Source organism: Trichoplusia ni, chromosome 3, assembly GCF_003590095.1.
Source record: "Trichoplusia ni isolate ovarian cell line Hi5 chromosome 3, tn1, whole genome shotgun sequence".
Classification (NCBI taxonomy): domain Eukaryota; kingdom Metazoa; phylum Arthropoda; class Insecta; order Lepidoptera; family Noctuidae; genus Trichoplusia; species Trichoplusia ni.
Window position 1 is genome coordinate 12,018,608 of NC_039480.1, and position 14,145 is coordinate 12,032,752.

The 14,145-nt window shown below is 34.1% G+C and overlaps 1 long non-coding RNA gene across 1 annotated transcript in view; it reads left to right on the forward strand.

Annotated features, from left to right (window-relative positions):
- Positions 1-6,170: 6,170 nt before the first annotated feature.
- The window catches only part of LOC113491940, an 80,763-nt gene continuing 72,788 nt past the window's right edge, over positions 6,171-14,145 (forward strand). Inside the window, exons 1-2 of the long non-coding RNA XR_003400468.1 lie at positions 6,171-6,479; positions 9,320-9,328. This is a non-coding gene — a long non-coding RNA (uncharacterized LOC113491940). The remainder of the gene's footprint in view (positions 6,480-9,319; positions 9,329-14,145) is intronic.

The following is a 14,145-nucleotide window of genomic DNA, read 5'->3' on the forward strand; positions in this document are numbered from 1 at the left end:
TTTGTGGATTTTATTTACAAAAAACGCGTTATTTAATTATTGTAATGAATGAATGAAAATGAAAATTGGAAATTATTGAAATTATAACATTTGAAAGCCTTTGATCTTTGTGTTGTAAAATGTCTTTGAAGTGTGTTGTTTGAAACAAACTTATTAAAAAACTAAACAAAGGAAAAGCTTCTGAACACAAAATCAGATAAAACCATTCAAGAAGAAAAACAATCGCTTGGCTGACCAATAAATTTGACAATTTTACACACAAACTTATTTGTTACTAAAAAAGACCGTAACAGTAACAGCCATTGCTCAAAACTGATCTTGTTATAATGCCTACAGAAATACATCACCTGTGAACATTACATTGCTATCACTGTTCAGGGATACTGCCTGGTGATGGTCGGACCGACAAAGGTACCTCAACACAGTAATCGTCTATTCAATTTGTGTACGACACCCTAACAACATATTTTGCATCAAACGACATCATTGTAGTTTATCTGAATACTTAATGGATTCCACTTGTAAGTGCAGTTTGATGTAAAAAGCAGAATGAAAGAGTTCCGAATAATACTTAATGAAAAGGTTCTTAGCCAAGAGCGAAGCGCAACTACACAGCAGCGCAATATTCCGTGAATAAAATAAAACGGCGCTGACGACAAAATGTGCATCGGATGCCGGCGAAAACGAAAAACTCGGTCAGATCTGACCAAAAAGTTTCTACTTCAGACTCTATTTACAAATAAAAAACCTATGAGAAGTCGTGGCTTGTCTTTGTGTCTTTGTCTGCTGACCTTTTGTGGATCAAACTTTCGTACAATACAAAGTTCCATTAGGTGAACGCTCTAGCCTGGTACGTATCCAAGAACATACGTTTTGCGAGCAGGATATGATCCTACAAAGATCTTTTGAAGTCAAAGTACCTTCACGATTTAATGTTATCAAAAAGCTGATACGTGTACCTTTTCCTGGAGATTTTACAAAGGTTTTTGATAAACTCTTGCGTTTGTATATAACATCTTTGTACGGTAATGGATTAGTGAAAACTGACGTATTCAGTTACAATGGTAGCACGCGAGTTAGATTGTTGATTTTGTAAGATGTTGAATTTGCTATTGTTTTTTATGAAGGCACCGCCGTATGCATGCATAGGTATACTCCATAGTGTCTAAGTGATTTACAGCACATTAAATTATGTACAGCTATGTCAGCTATAGTAAGTTGTATGTGACATTTTGATTTCAACCTTTTTATAATTGTGCTTTCGCTAAAATCGGTTGACGTAATAAACTTGAATATAAAATAAGCAGAATTCAAAAAACCCTTTACATCAATTTAATAATGTGCATCGGAATAGTTAAAAAGTTGTTAACTTTTTGTTGTTAAATTTCTTTTACAAACCGACTCATCACGATTATGTTTACACATATTACCAAGTTAAACAACTTAAATTTGTAGGTTCCCCAACAATTTTGGATGGATGAAGTCCCCATGTAAAGCCATCTGTTCCTATCTCAGTATATACATACCTAAGTATAACTTTGTTGTAACTTCGTCGGTATCTCCCGCCATAATATTATCGTCCTCTATTGACATGGGACTTAACACCCTCATCTATGTACAACAGAATTTCTTACTTTGAGAATATATTATACGTTTGTAGGTAGATATGTGTGCTTCCGTATAATTATACACAATATATTCGTGCGGTGCCTGATTTGGAGGAGTTAGCAAAATTCGGGTTATGCAAATAAAGTACTTATGTAAATTGATATCGATACTATTAGATTTTTTTTTAAGTTTAAAGAAATAATAAAATTATTTTTCCTTGATGAGAGAATGGGTAATGTTAATTGGAACCAAAAATTATAAAGTTAGCAATATTCTCACAATCCAAGCAAACGCTTTCGCGTTTATAAAAATAAAAGAAATAATTTTAGCCAGTTTATTTATACGTTCGGTTTTGAAAATAACCTCATTTAATATTTTGTGTGTACAGTGTGGAGAAATACCTTATTACTTGCCTGAGAATTAATTTCAATATCAAAAAACAATCGTAGGTCTACAAAAGAAAACCTACATTTGATTTTATATGAATGAATGATTTTAATAATTCCTTATTTAAATTAGGAATAAAAACACGTTTTCCGTATTGTTAAAATTCTCACAACTATGAACTACGGTTTGTTTACATTCATTAGTGCATAGATACAACTGAAACTTCAGTAGTCTTGGTCATCCTACATTTCTACATTGAACTGATTCATTATACAAACTTTTCCGTTATCTCGAGTCGGAGTTGAAACCGGGGCTTTTGGTAAACAAGTAAAAAAATGCTCATTTAACTTCGCTGACGTAGGAAAACTGGCGAACCGCGTTCTAAATCTCTTCAAAATCCGTAAGCCGGGACTTGATCACTTCCTCAGAGAAATCAGTAGCGACTTCTAATGAAAGCCGATTATTCTTTATTTGATCGCAACTGGGATGCAATGCTGAAGACTGAAGTTTTCGAAGCGAGAAATCGTTTCTTTTCAAACTTCATGGATTGTACGTCGAGTTTTATTTATTTTTATCCGTTTCCGCTTCATTGGTGTTCGTCGCAAACAGGGCTGCTCCAGTCTTGGCTTCATTTACCATGGCATCGGAATGTGGGGAGGTTTAATATTCGGAATATTTTTGGAATCAGTCTTTCGAGATGCGTTTCGATTGGAAATGAGTATATTAGGTGTGGCTTAAGGACTTAGTCTCATGGATTATTATTCGTGGTTATGGCATCGCTCAGATGTTCTGGTAAGTTTGATCCTGAACGTGCTGCCTATTTGGAGATTGTTTCTTTGGTTTATAGACTAAAAAAAATCAAATTACAATTATCATTGTAAAAGCCCAGCATCAATAGTTTAATTCTAATGTAGAATGGCTTTATTAAACTAATCAAATGTCTTCTTGACTGATACCTTCTAACAATTAAAATAGCAAGTAGCAACAGTAGTCTGAAACTTGGACATCGTTATGACTTTTTCTGTTTTTTCCTCAGAAACATTTGACCGAACAACTTCATACTATTTGTAATAAAAACGTACCATTGTACGGTGAACGAAATTTAAAGTGAATTTATAAGAGTTATTTATTGCTTTTCGTTCGATTGAAAATTAAAAGCTTATAGCAATATTTTCATCAGAAGTTAAATGTTTTACTTTTAGCTGTGAATACGCTAATACTGCACAATGTAAATTGTAAAAGAATATGAAACAGATTTTGAACATTTGTGTTTTTAAGCAACTTTAAAAAGTCGGAGGTGTTTGTTACCACTTTGGTCTTGATGTACCGATAATGTTTTATTTTATTTAACGTGAAATACATGTCATTTTGTCCCATTATTTCATTTAGTTTAGCTCCTTAGTTTTTATTTCACTTTCGTCAATTTGTTGTTTAAAAAATATTATTTTAAATCACTGCATGACGATGTCAAAATGGGCTGAATAGATGTTTACTAAAAACTTTTATTAATTTTCCGACACAAATCACCAAATTAAACAAAACATAGTCACACATATGGTTACAATATCTTAAAAAAAGTTATTTAAAACAAGCAGTTATAACAAATAACACGTGTTACGAGTTCAGTAAGTGTTACTATTAATACAAGTGCGATCGTTCTCCAAAGTGGGGCGCAATTAATGGCTAAGGTTGCACCGAGGTCTTTTCAGCTAATCAATTACGATACTGAAACATTTTCCACCTCTGTACTGGGGGCCTACCATATATCTCGTTAAGTATGGCTTTGCAGCTGTGGGAGCGAGAAAGAGCAAGAAAGAAAACATTTGTTTGCATAATAAAGGTACCGAAAGTTGACAGTATTAAGATAAATATATTTTATTTAGAAATTCATTTTGTAAAACATGGTTTAAACATAGATAAAATTGATCTCTTAATTTGCTTTTAATTTGGTGGGCAAATATGAAGCACAAATAATACCTAGTTTAATTATATAATTAGTTTACTATCTTATTTATGCACTGAGCACTCATTAGAAAGATTACCATTCAAATGAAAATTGTAATATAATACCAGCCTATATACGTCTGTCTGATCGAAACAGGCCTTTTCCTGTATAGCGAAGGTTTTGAGCATTGATCACCACGTTAGCTTACTGCGGGTCGGCGATCGCAGATTCCAATTTTTTGAATCCAGGTTTCCTCACAATGTTCCTTCACTATTCGTCAGTGGTGTCCTGGATTAGTTTAAGCAAGTACCTATAACTTTGAAAAGGTCACACTTGCCTGCGTTGGGATTGTACGTGCACCTCGTGCATTCAATTTTATGCTTAGAATCACAAGTACAGAGTAAACAAGTATAGTAATGAAAACTTAAAAGCAATTGTCTTTCTATCGACTGTTGTTGATGATGAATGATGAGATGCTGCTCTATAACGTACATCGTGCCGTCTCACTTCTTCATTACGATATGATGGTAGCACTCCAGACTCCTAGTACATCTGGCTGTGGAACATTTACTGTAGATACGTTTTGCGAAGTATTTAGTGGATAATGTAAGCATGGAACGGGCGTACATAATGTAAAGAAGATTTATTTCAAAAAGGACGTCTAGATTATATAAGGCTTTGATTGATATTCATAGGGCTTATTTTTACATTTTGAACTTATTAAGTTACTTACTTTTTTGTAATGAATCTGTATTTATATAATACTGTTATAAAGTTAAAGAGTTGTTTTTTTTATATCAGAACAAGCCAGTTCATATATATAACTATATTTAGTTAAGTTTTAAGTTTACTTGACTCCAAAAAATATTGCTTTCTGAGTTTAAAGATTACTCGTTCCTCCGCAATTTTGATTATAAAATATTAAACGCATTGATGTAATTAACATTTTTATTTCAAAAGACAATATCACTTGGAACTATTATCTACCTTCTCAATCTTCAAAAAAATATAAACCTACTAAATTAAACAATTATTCCTGGAGCATGAATTAAGTATTTAATACTACTTACAATAACATGATAATGTTTTATTATAATAGGACCCACTCATTATTACCTCAAACGAAAGATACGATTATCCGAACCGAAGAAACACAATCTCAAATTTTGTTAAAATAACACACTCGTTTAAATTCGTAGATAATATTTAATCAGCATATTTATAAAACCGACAATACCGATCTATTTTTAATACGCTGATCTGTCTATTATTACTTATCACCCTAAGTTTAGAAATTCAAATTATGCGAGTTTGTATGTTTGTTGCCTCTTTACGTCTAAACTGACAAACCGTGATGTTAAACATCGTAAGGAAACCTGGATTTCAAATATAATATGTAATTTGAAATCACTAACCCGCAGTGCTTTAACGTTCCCTATTCGCTATATGGGAAGAGGGATGCGTCCAGTTGTCACTCGTACATTTATGGCTGGTAATATATATATTTTTTTAAATCATCCTACTACTGCCAAGCTACTTAGAATCTTTACAACAGTACTTTCGTACTTAGCTATAAATTCTAATAAATTGTAACAAATTGTTTGAATCTAACAACTTATTTACTAAACGAAAGTTTGAAGAAGGTGAAAAGGTTTTAGGTAAGTCTAAATCAACATTTATTGTTTTATTTTAATTAGAGAAAAGTTGTTATCGCTCCTTCACAGGTACTTTGTTGGTATCAATAAGTTTAGTTAACTTCTAAGTTTATTTAGTACTTTACAATATTGCTTAATTTTTGCTTACGGCTAAGTGAATAATTTGATTGGTATCTTATTTTGGACGCTAACATTAAAAATCTTAAATCGTGAATGTTGGAAATTCCGATATTGGAAATTTCGGATTTTTATTTTTAGTTTGAGAAGAGATTTTGGAACGCTTCTACTAAGGTTCCTCGCCATAGTAACAGCGTGTCCTTGCTTGATCATGGGGTGCATCTCATAAAGCTTTTTCACAAGTGATGCACCTATTTCTGTTGCCACCCCTGTTGCCGTAATATATTAACAGCTCTTTTGAAACATGTTTCATTTGTATAATTTATATTGTAACGTATTTTACAATTCGTATTTGACTACAAGAATAAAAAGCGTGTAGGTCACCACGCCAAAACCCAATGTACGCGATGTGTAGGGCAGGAAGGGCGAGATATAAGAGGTGTTGCCTATAGATGTCATTGTATTTTCTGTCGTTCAAAAAGTGCAACTACGAATACATAAATTTTGATATCTTGAGTCTTGTTATATTTGTGCGTGTGACTTGAATGTTTATAAAACCCCCGCGACACCAGGATTTACAACACTTAATGCGGGTGTCGTTAAAAAAAATAACGCGTAACAAAACTACTCCATCCACAAGGAAAGTTATCTCTCTAGTAGTGTAGTAATAGTATGATCCTACCCTGTAGTGTTGTGTATAGTGATTAATCTCCAAGTTGTTTATACAAAGCGCTCCAGACAGATTACCGGCTCGCATCAGTATGCAGGTAAGTTTTAATAACACCATCAATATAGTTCGCTCGCTATTCTGACACGCGATTTGTAGCATTACTTGCTGTAAGTAAATTGACGATTTCCCTTGCGTTTTATTGGTGCAATTGGACATTTTTTCTTGCATTTTATAGTTATAAATCGATAGATACATTTGTATTATGATTGGTGATGTAGTTTTTTATTTCAGCTTGGTTTAAGAAATAATTATAGTAATATTTTGGTTTTATGAAACGGTAGGTGCTTTTTAATCAAATTCTCGTATCGCAATGTTAGTTACCATACGGCTCCGAAACGGCTAGACCAATTTTAATGAAATTTTACCAGAATATTTAGTAGGTCTGAAAATCGGCTACAATCTATTATTCATACCCCTTAGTGGTAAGTCTACGCTATGATTTTTCTACACAAAAAATTCTCTAGAAATAATTTATATGGCAAAACAACGTTAGCCGGGTCAGCTAGTTATATGTAAATTTATAGGGAGTGAAGTTGTTTAGTGTGCGCGTATAATATTATACATATATTCAATACACATGTGCAACTCTTCATAAGGATCTGAAATAGGTTTTTATAAAGCACATCGCTACAAGAATCGGTATTATTAAGTTTGTTCAGGCGCATCTACGATCTGTAGATTTATAGGTGTACATACGTAGGGAAAGATAGATCTTAAAAATGCTTGATTGTTGATGAAAAATACTTAATATAAAGGAAGATAGTGTAAAGTTAGCTTCAAAAAAATTGTAAAAAAGCTAGCTGTCCCAGCAAAGGTTGTTTTGGCATAGGAATGAATTCTAGTGGATTATAAAAAAATATGGGTATATCAGACGTTTTCCGATTCTCAGACCTACCTAACAGGCACACAAAATTTCATGAGAAGCGGTGGAACCGTTTCGTACGAGTTCAATTACTTACACTGTGATACGAAAATTTTATATATTAGATTCAAAATCCGAAACACTTAAATCGAGAACTCTGAATACGACAATGGCGTTGTCTATTCAGTATATTCAGCAATTCAGTCGAACAACAAGAGCCTGAAATGCGGTGTAACATAAAGTACGAATATCAAACCGAAAGCCACTGAGTTCTAACAATTTCCAACGAGCGCACATAATGCCAGATATTCACAAAAATGTTGCGGACAAAGTTGCGGTTTCATTGTACTTCGGGTATCATGACGAAGCGCCTAATATAGCTGAAAAAGTAAAACTTGCCACAGTAAGGCGTTGAATTAGCCCACTGGCTTGAGAAAGTTAACTCATTTCCTTGAAAAACTCCTTTTGTTGCGTGCACTCGGTCGGCACGTAGCGCGTTTTCCGGTAACTTTCAGAATATTACCTACATTTCCTCCCTGTAATTAGGTTTGCAAATATTTTTGTTTACCGCCTACCTTAATATATCTTTCATGGCTGTCCAGTTGACCCACGTTACGTGTGTCGTTTGTTCTTATTTATCGGGAAACTTAAGGAATTAGTCTGGGCGTTATTAAGACAAGGGGAAGTGTGGAGGGGAGACGCTGAAGAAAAACGAGAGTCTATTTGTTGAAGCGGTACCGGTTTTTTGTTAAGCAAATGCGTACTGTATTCTATAAGTTAACAGTAAATTTCTGTTGGGATTTATGAGTACGTGTTGCAATATCATGGAGGACTGGTGACGTAGTACGGTGACAACGGACTACTAACGACACCCCCGGGAACGTCTTCATAAACATATTTATAAAGCAACGCAACTTTGTTCGCCAATTAATTTTAAATTCGTTTTTTGAAAAGAGTTTCGTGTGCACTAATATCAAAGTTTTTGAATGATGCTCTTAAAACTTTGACCCTCACGACAAAGTGAATTTTTAAATATTCTTCGCCTTGATGAGTTTAAAAAGAGATTCTACTCATATTTTAATTAATTTTTCGCAGCTATTTGCTTTGCAAACGTATTTACGTCGGAAAGTTAATTAGCTGAACTTTGTGAGAAGAAATCTCTATACCTACTTATTTTTCAGTTAGTTATGTATCTAAAGCTCGTAATATTTGTAAAAACTGGACTTGTGAGACTGAGGGTTGTTCTGTACAAATAGGCTGAAACAAATGCGAAAAATAGCCACTTAAATTAAAAACCTTACCAACAGTCATGATCTACATTTTTATTATACTTTGTTTTATTATACATAAATACATTGTTTGTGACGGCTGTATCAGCTTGGTAACAGACGGAAACATAAGAGTAGCCTAAAAAGCCCTTTCATGCCAATATTTTCCGTCAAAAACAGAATACTGCTCCAATGAACTGTCGAGACAAAGTAGGACCGTACAAATCTACGTCTGTCACAGAGTAAAAAAAAAACATGCAGGAAACAGGCGATCTGTGAGCGGGCCTCTTTTTCAAGCTTAAATCTTTCCTCCTTGCATTTCGATGCAAAATTGGAACACGGCGTAATAATTGATTGGATTATACCTTTCATCGGGGCACTACGTGAGCCCAGTACATGATTGGCGAGAGAGAATTTATTTACTAACTGCGACAATAAAACGCGTTATCTACGTCATACAAATTCATTGGTTTCGAACAACGTACGCCGCGACATGAATAAAATATATTTTAGCTTGAAAGTTTACAGCGCGAAAATTGTGCTGTTTTTGCGAACTGATTGTGTAAATGTTGTTTTATGATATTTATTGTCTCTATGTATGTTTACGTTACGTTTTTCGAGGACAGAAATTGTCTTGGATATTTTCTGATGGGAATATTTCTCGCTGGTTTAATTTAGAATAAGTTTATTGAGTTTTAGTAAGAAGTGAGATATATAAAAACCAAGGTGTCTTTTTATGCATTTCAGATGCAGTAGGTAAGTGAAACCCCTATTATTTGACATAGGAGATCACTGATTTCGTGAGTATTACGAAGTTTATTAATAATTGAGTATTTAAAAATAAGAAAATCCTTTATTTCAAGCCAATACCGAATAACGACTACATTTGCTTTAATAGGAGTTTTTCACGTTTCGGTTGTATGAGCATTGTGATTGTACATTCAGAGCGTGAAATATAAATATATTGCGGAAATATATTCCGATACTATGTGAACGGTGGTGTTTTCTCAACATTCTGTAAATAAAACTATATAACTATGAATGTAGGGAGTTGTTTTTTTAGGTCAGCGAATAATGTCAAGTAAATTAGTTGCAAGAGTGAAAAATACTGTGCTTTGAGGAAATAGGAGTTGAGGAATTACAAGAGTTTTTATTGCTATGTTGTGCAGTGAAAATTAAAAAGTTAGGAATAATGAAAGGGAGATATTTGAAACTGTTCTATTTGGTAACTGTTTTACCGCGCTGGTACGATCTGCGCTGATAAACCTATGTGCCCGACGGGTCGCAAGTTCAATCCCAGCGTAGTACCACATTAGTATGTTTTACTCTATTGTGGTAGTACCTAGAAGCACTTTTGTGATCTACGAATGCTTGTTCTGAGTTTTGGAGTCATTATGCACGGACCTTGAATGTTGTTATAGAATCACCGCGTCACAAGGATCAAATTCTATATTGCGGGAATCTATAAAATAATATTAAAGAAGTAATTTATTGTAAAATATAGACAATAAATAAGATTTTAGAGTAAGTATATTACTGAGCTTTATTTTGTTAACTGCAACATTGCCTATGGACTTCTTTCAAAACTTTTGAATTAGTACAAATTCTACTTCCTAAAAAGTGCGGGTTTGATACCCGCATACCAGTACAACTTTGTACAACATTTAGTTGTGTTTATACAACACGAATGCATGTAGTTGCTCGGCACATTCGCTATACACGGTGATTTTTTAGTCGTCTTACAAAAGCAGCCCAGTTCATGTATCCGACGTAAAATACCTCTAGACGCGATTTTTTTTTATCATCAACTAAGATAATAAGTACGAAGAAAATTAAACAAGAGAAATCTGAAATAAACTCCTAAAAATGATAAAATTGCTGCCGCTCGCGCCCTTCACCATTGTTGCAAGGCTCGGACCGCGCTCGCAACAGAGCTGTGTTTCTAAAAGACTACGGATTGCATCATAATATTGAATAAAAATTGCATATTTTTTTTTCAAATTTCATAAATTCCTATTTTTTTATCATGAACGTGTTCTAGTCATTGGATACATGAACTGGGCTGTTTTTGTAAGACGACTAAAAAATCACGGTTTATACAAGTACCGCAATAAATGGTACCTCTGTGTAACTTAAATGCCACGTAAAACATTACTGAATAGAACATCGTGTGTAGATAATACTCGATACCAAGAGATATAAAGGAATCTTGTATAAAATCTACATTTGTATGGAATCCGAAGTCAAGACGCTTTGATACCTTAAATCAGAATAGCACTCACAATGAGAAATACTGCGATACCTACTCGCTTATTTGAATCTTGAGTATGAAAAGAAAAGTCGATGCTATGTAAGTATCTTTCAAATATTTATGAAGATGTGAAGGTATATGCTTCCATAATAATTTGAGACTGGTAGAAACCAACTGGATATGGATATCATTTGGATCATTAAATGACCTTGAGATGCAATTTCGAGACGATAATTGGCCGAAGAAAACGCAAATCTCATTCAACCGTTTTCCATCTCAAAAGCCGAAACATTGAGGCAAAGTTAACAATATATTTCTTTAACGGAGATGTTGAATGTAACTCTTATTTCAATGTCGACAGAAAAGTCAATTCCGAGGGAAGTTTTCGAACTGTGTCTTATTTGGAAAAGGGTAAAAACCTAAATATAGTGGCTAATGTTGCCCAGATATTGGGAGCAAACAGGGTGTGACGGGGGTAGACGTTTCAAGACTCGCTTCGCAGAGATTTACGTGAAAATTGCACTTATATATGAAGAAAGAGACTACTACCACTTCTAAATGAAGTATTCTCGCTGTGTGGAAGAGAGACGTCGCTCTACGTCATGTAGTGCTGTCACGCTTCCACAATTAAAAACATGGCGTTAGGTCGTCAGTTGAGAATTTCAAATACGCCGTCATTATGAGACGTGCTGAAGGCTTCCATTTTTAAATTGCTTTTAGTTTTCAGTGCTCCGACAATAGGAAAATAAAATAAAGTGTATCATAGTGCCAGTCATTGTACGAACTATAAATATTTGTTGCTTATCATGCCGCTCAAGTAAGGAGAAATAAAGGATGCTTGGATATAACTCTGATATATTTTCTTTATAAAGATATTGAGATGAGAGAACTTGAGTTTTCAAGGATTCTGTGAAATATTGTTGTTATTTATTTACTTTCTTTAGTAAGAACATTTTTGTTCGCGCATTATACAGAAGAGGATATATAGAACAAAGTGTATTAAATACACATGAACTTAGTCGATCATGAGTACGATTTAACTTGTATACTTCTTTGCCTGCATAGGCATGGGACCTGCTCCTCGTGCTGCAAACAAAAAAAGAAAAGAACCGCAAGTTTAGATTAATTTTGTTTTAAAATTTAACGCTGTTGGCGTATGCCGAGACCAAGTATGTGAACACGCCTTAATTACATCACACCATGTATATGTATGTGGTTCTAAAGGTAATATGTTATTAGCAAGTTATGACGGGCTGTTGAGAAATTACTCGTATATATTTAACGTCCCAAGAGGATTACAAATAATTACAATATTTTGGTAAGTCTGATCCCTCTTGGGTTAAATACGTCACATAATACATGGACCAACTTGATTAACTTTGACGTTTTCAATGGAATAACAGCTTTGGGCTTAGATTAAGTGGTTGTAGACTGTTAGCAAGGATTTTTTTTGTCTAGTATTTTGTTTAGTGAAAGACACTTATTTGTATGAGATAAACCACCACACCATTTTGTATCTCACGAATCGTGGTAGTAAGGCAGTTGAAATTTAAACACATAGTGAATTTATTCTGCTGGTAATAAAGATTGAGGTTCAGCCGTGTTTAGTAAGGTCATAAATTTCTCCCGACGCAAAAAATGGGTTGTATAAGATTTTCGTGTTTTTCTGTCTGTTTGTCAGTGGCATTATAGCAATAATAAAAATAAAGATTGAGGTTAGACAACGGAGTGAACGATTTTATGAACCCTCCGTGTCATGACTTTGATTCTCCGTTGAACAGTATTTCAGGTATCCACGGGGATGAAACCATTTGCAAAATCCAATTAGTTAACAATTCCGGCAAAAATTGAGAGAGGACAATTTTTTTTACGAAATGCCATATCGAATATCGTAACAATTTTTTATTGTTGCAAATAAATTTATCGGAACCAAAAAGTTTCTATAAAGGAATGCCGACATTAAGATAGATAAGTAATATCGACACAGATCCATAGGAAGAGCACTTCATTTTGCTACCTAGCCGTTTCCTAATACAGAAATGCTCGGATATTGGTCTACAACAATTATATAATGTATTGAAGTAAGCATAGGTTATTAAATTGATTACTAGGTGCACCCTGTGGTGTTACCCGCGGCGCTGTGTTAATTTAGAGGGACGGCTGAAAACAGACTTTTTAAAAGCCGGCAGAGAAGAGCATCACACTCATGTTATAAAGGATACTCTTTTTCTATGTTTGCTACAAATTCACGCTTAAACAGGTAGACCGATTCGGATAATTTTGGTCGTGGAGATAACTGACATTTTGGAGTATCACGGACTTTTATCCTAGGAATCAAAATGTAACACTGTAAGCTAGACTCGCTGTTATTTGTGTACAAAGCTCAAGTTTTTAATATTGTATGACAATATGCACTCCGCGTTTACTTAATTTCAATTATTACAATTTTAGTACTTAATTACAATCCCCTTATGGACTTCACAGCATTCCTTCCACTGCTAAATGCAAGCGGAAGGTATTGAGACGGTAGAGACCCGTAAGATCCCAGTTTCAGTACCTAAAATTATTTGAGCGCGCTGGTTAGTTTCAATAAAGAACATTTTATGTGTTCCACTCTCGTCTCAGTGAAGTTCAGTAGTCCCGTAAGCATTGGGTGAAAAACGGACTGCTAATGTTTATAGTCGTATTTAACTCTTCATTGCGAGATTGGTGTCTTTTTCGAAGTTGTCATTCTGAAGTATGGTGTTACAAGTAGTAGTTTAGAAAATTTGTTTTCACGATTACTTACTTATTTAATTACTAGCTGTTGCCCGCGATTTCGTCCCCGCGGGTAGAAGATATAAGTTATGATTTATACCTGCCCTGTTTTTTTCACATTTTCCATTGTATCTTCGCTTCTATTAGTCGCAGCGTGATGGTTTATAGCCTAAATCCTTCCTCGAAGAATGGTCTATCTTTAAGATTTTTTCAATTTGGACCAGTAGTTCCTGAGATTAGCGCGTTCAAACAAACAAACTCTTCAGCTTTATATATTAGTATATATAGAAGATTGTAAATACTTTTTATTTATGTCCAAGTCACTTTTGTTTCTTAGCCGTCAATCAAATCTTTCACTTGATTAACGACAAAGAAATAAATGTTTAATTGTACTTTCTTATTTTTTCATTGTACTGATTGATAAGGGATTTTGCGTATGTATTGCATAACAAAACAATGATACTGATTTGATCTGTTGCGCGAGCTGGAAAATAGTCAAATTACCTCCACCATAAAACGACACAGCCCATTAAAGTTTTAGTTTCGTTTAATTATTATTGACTAA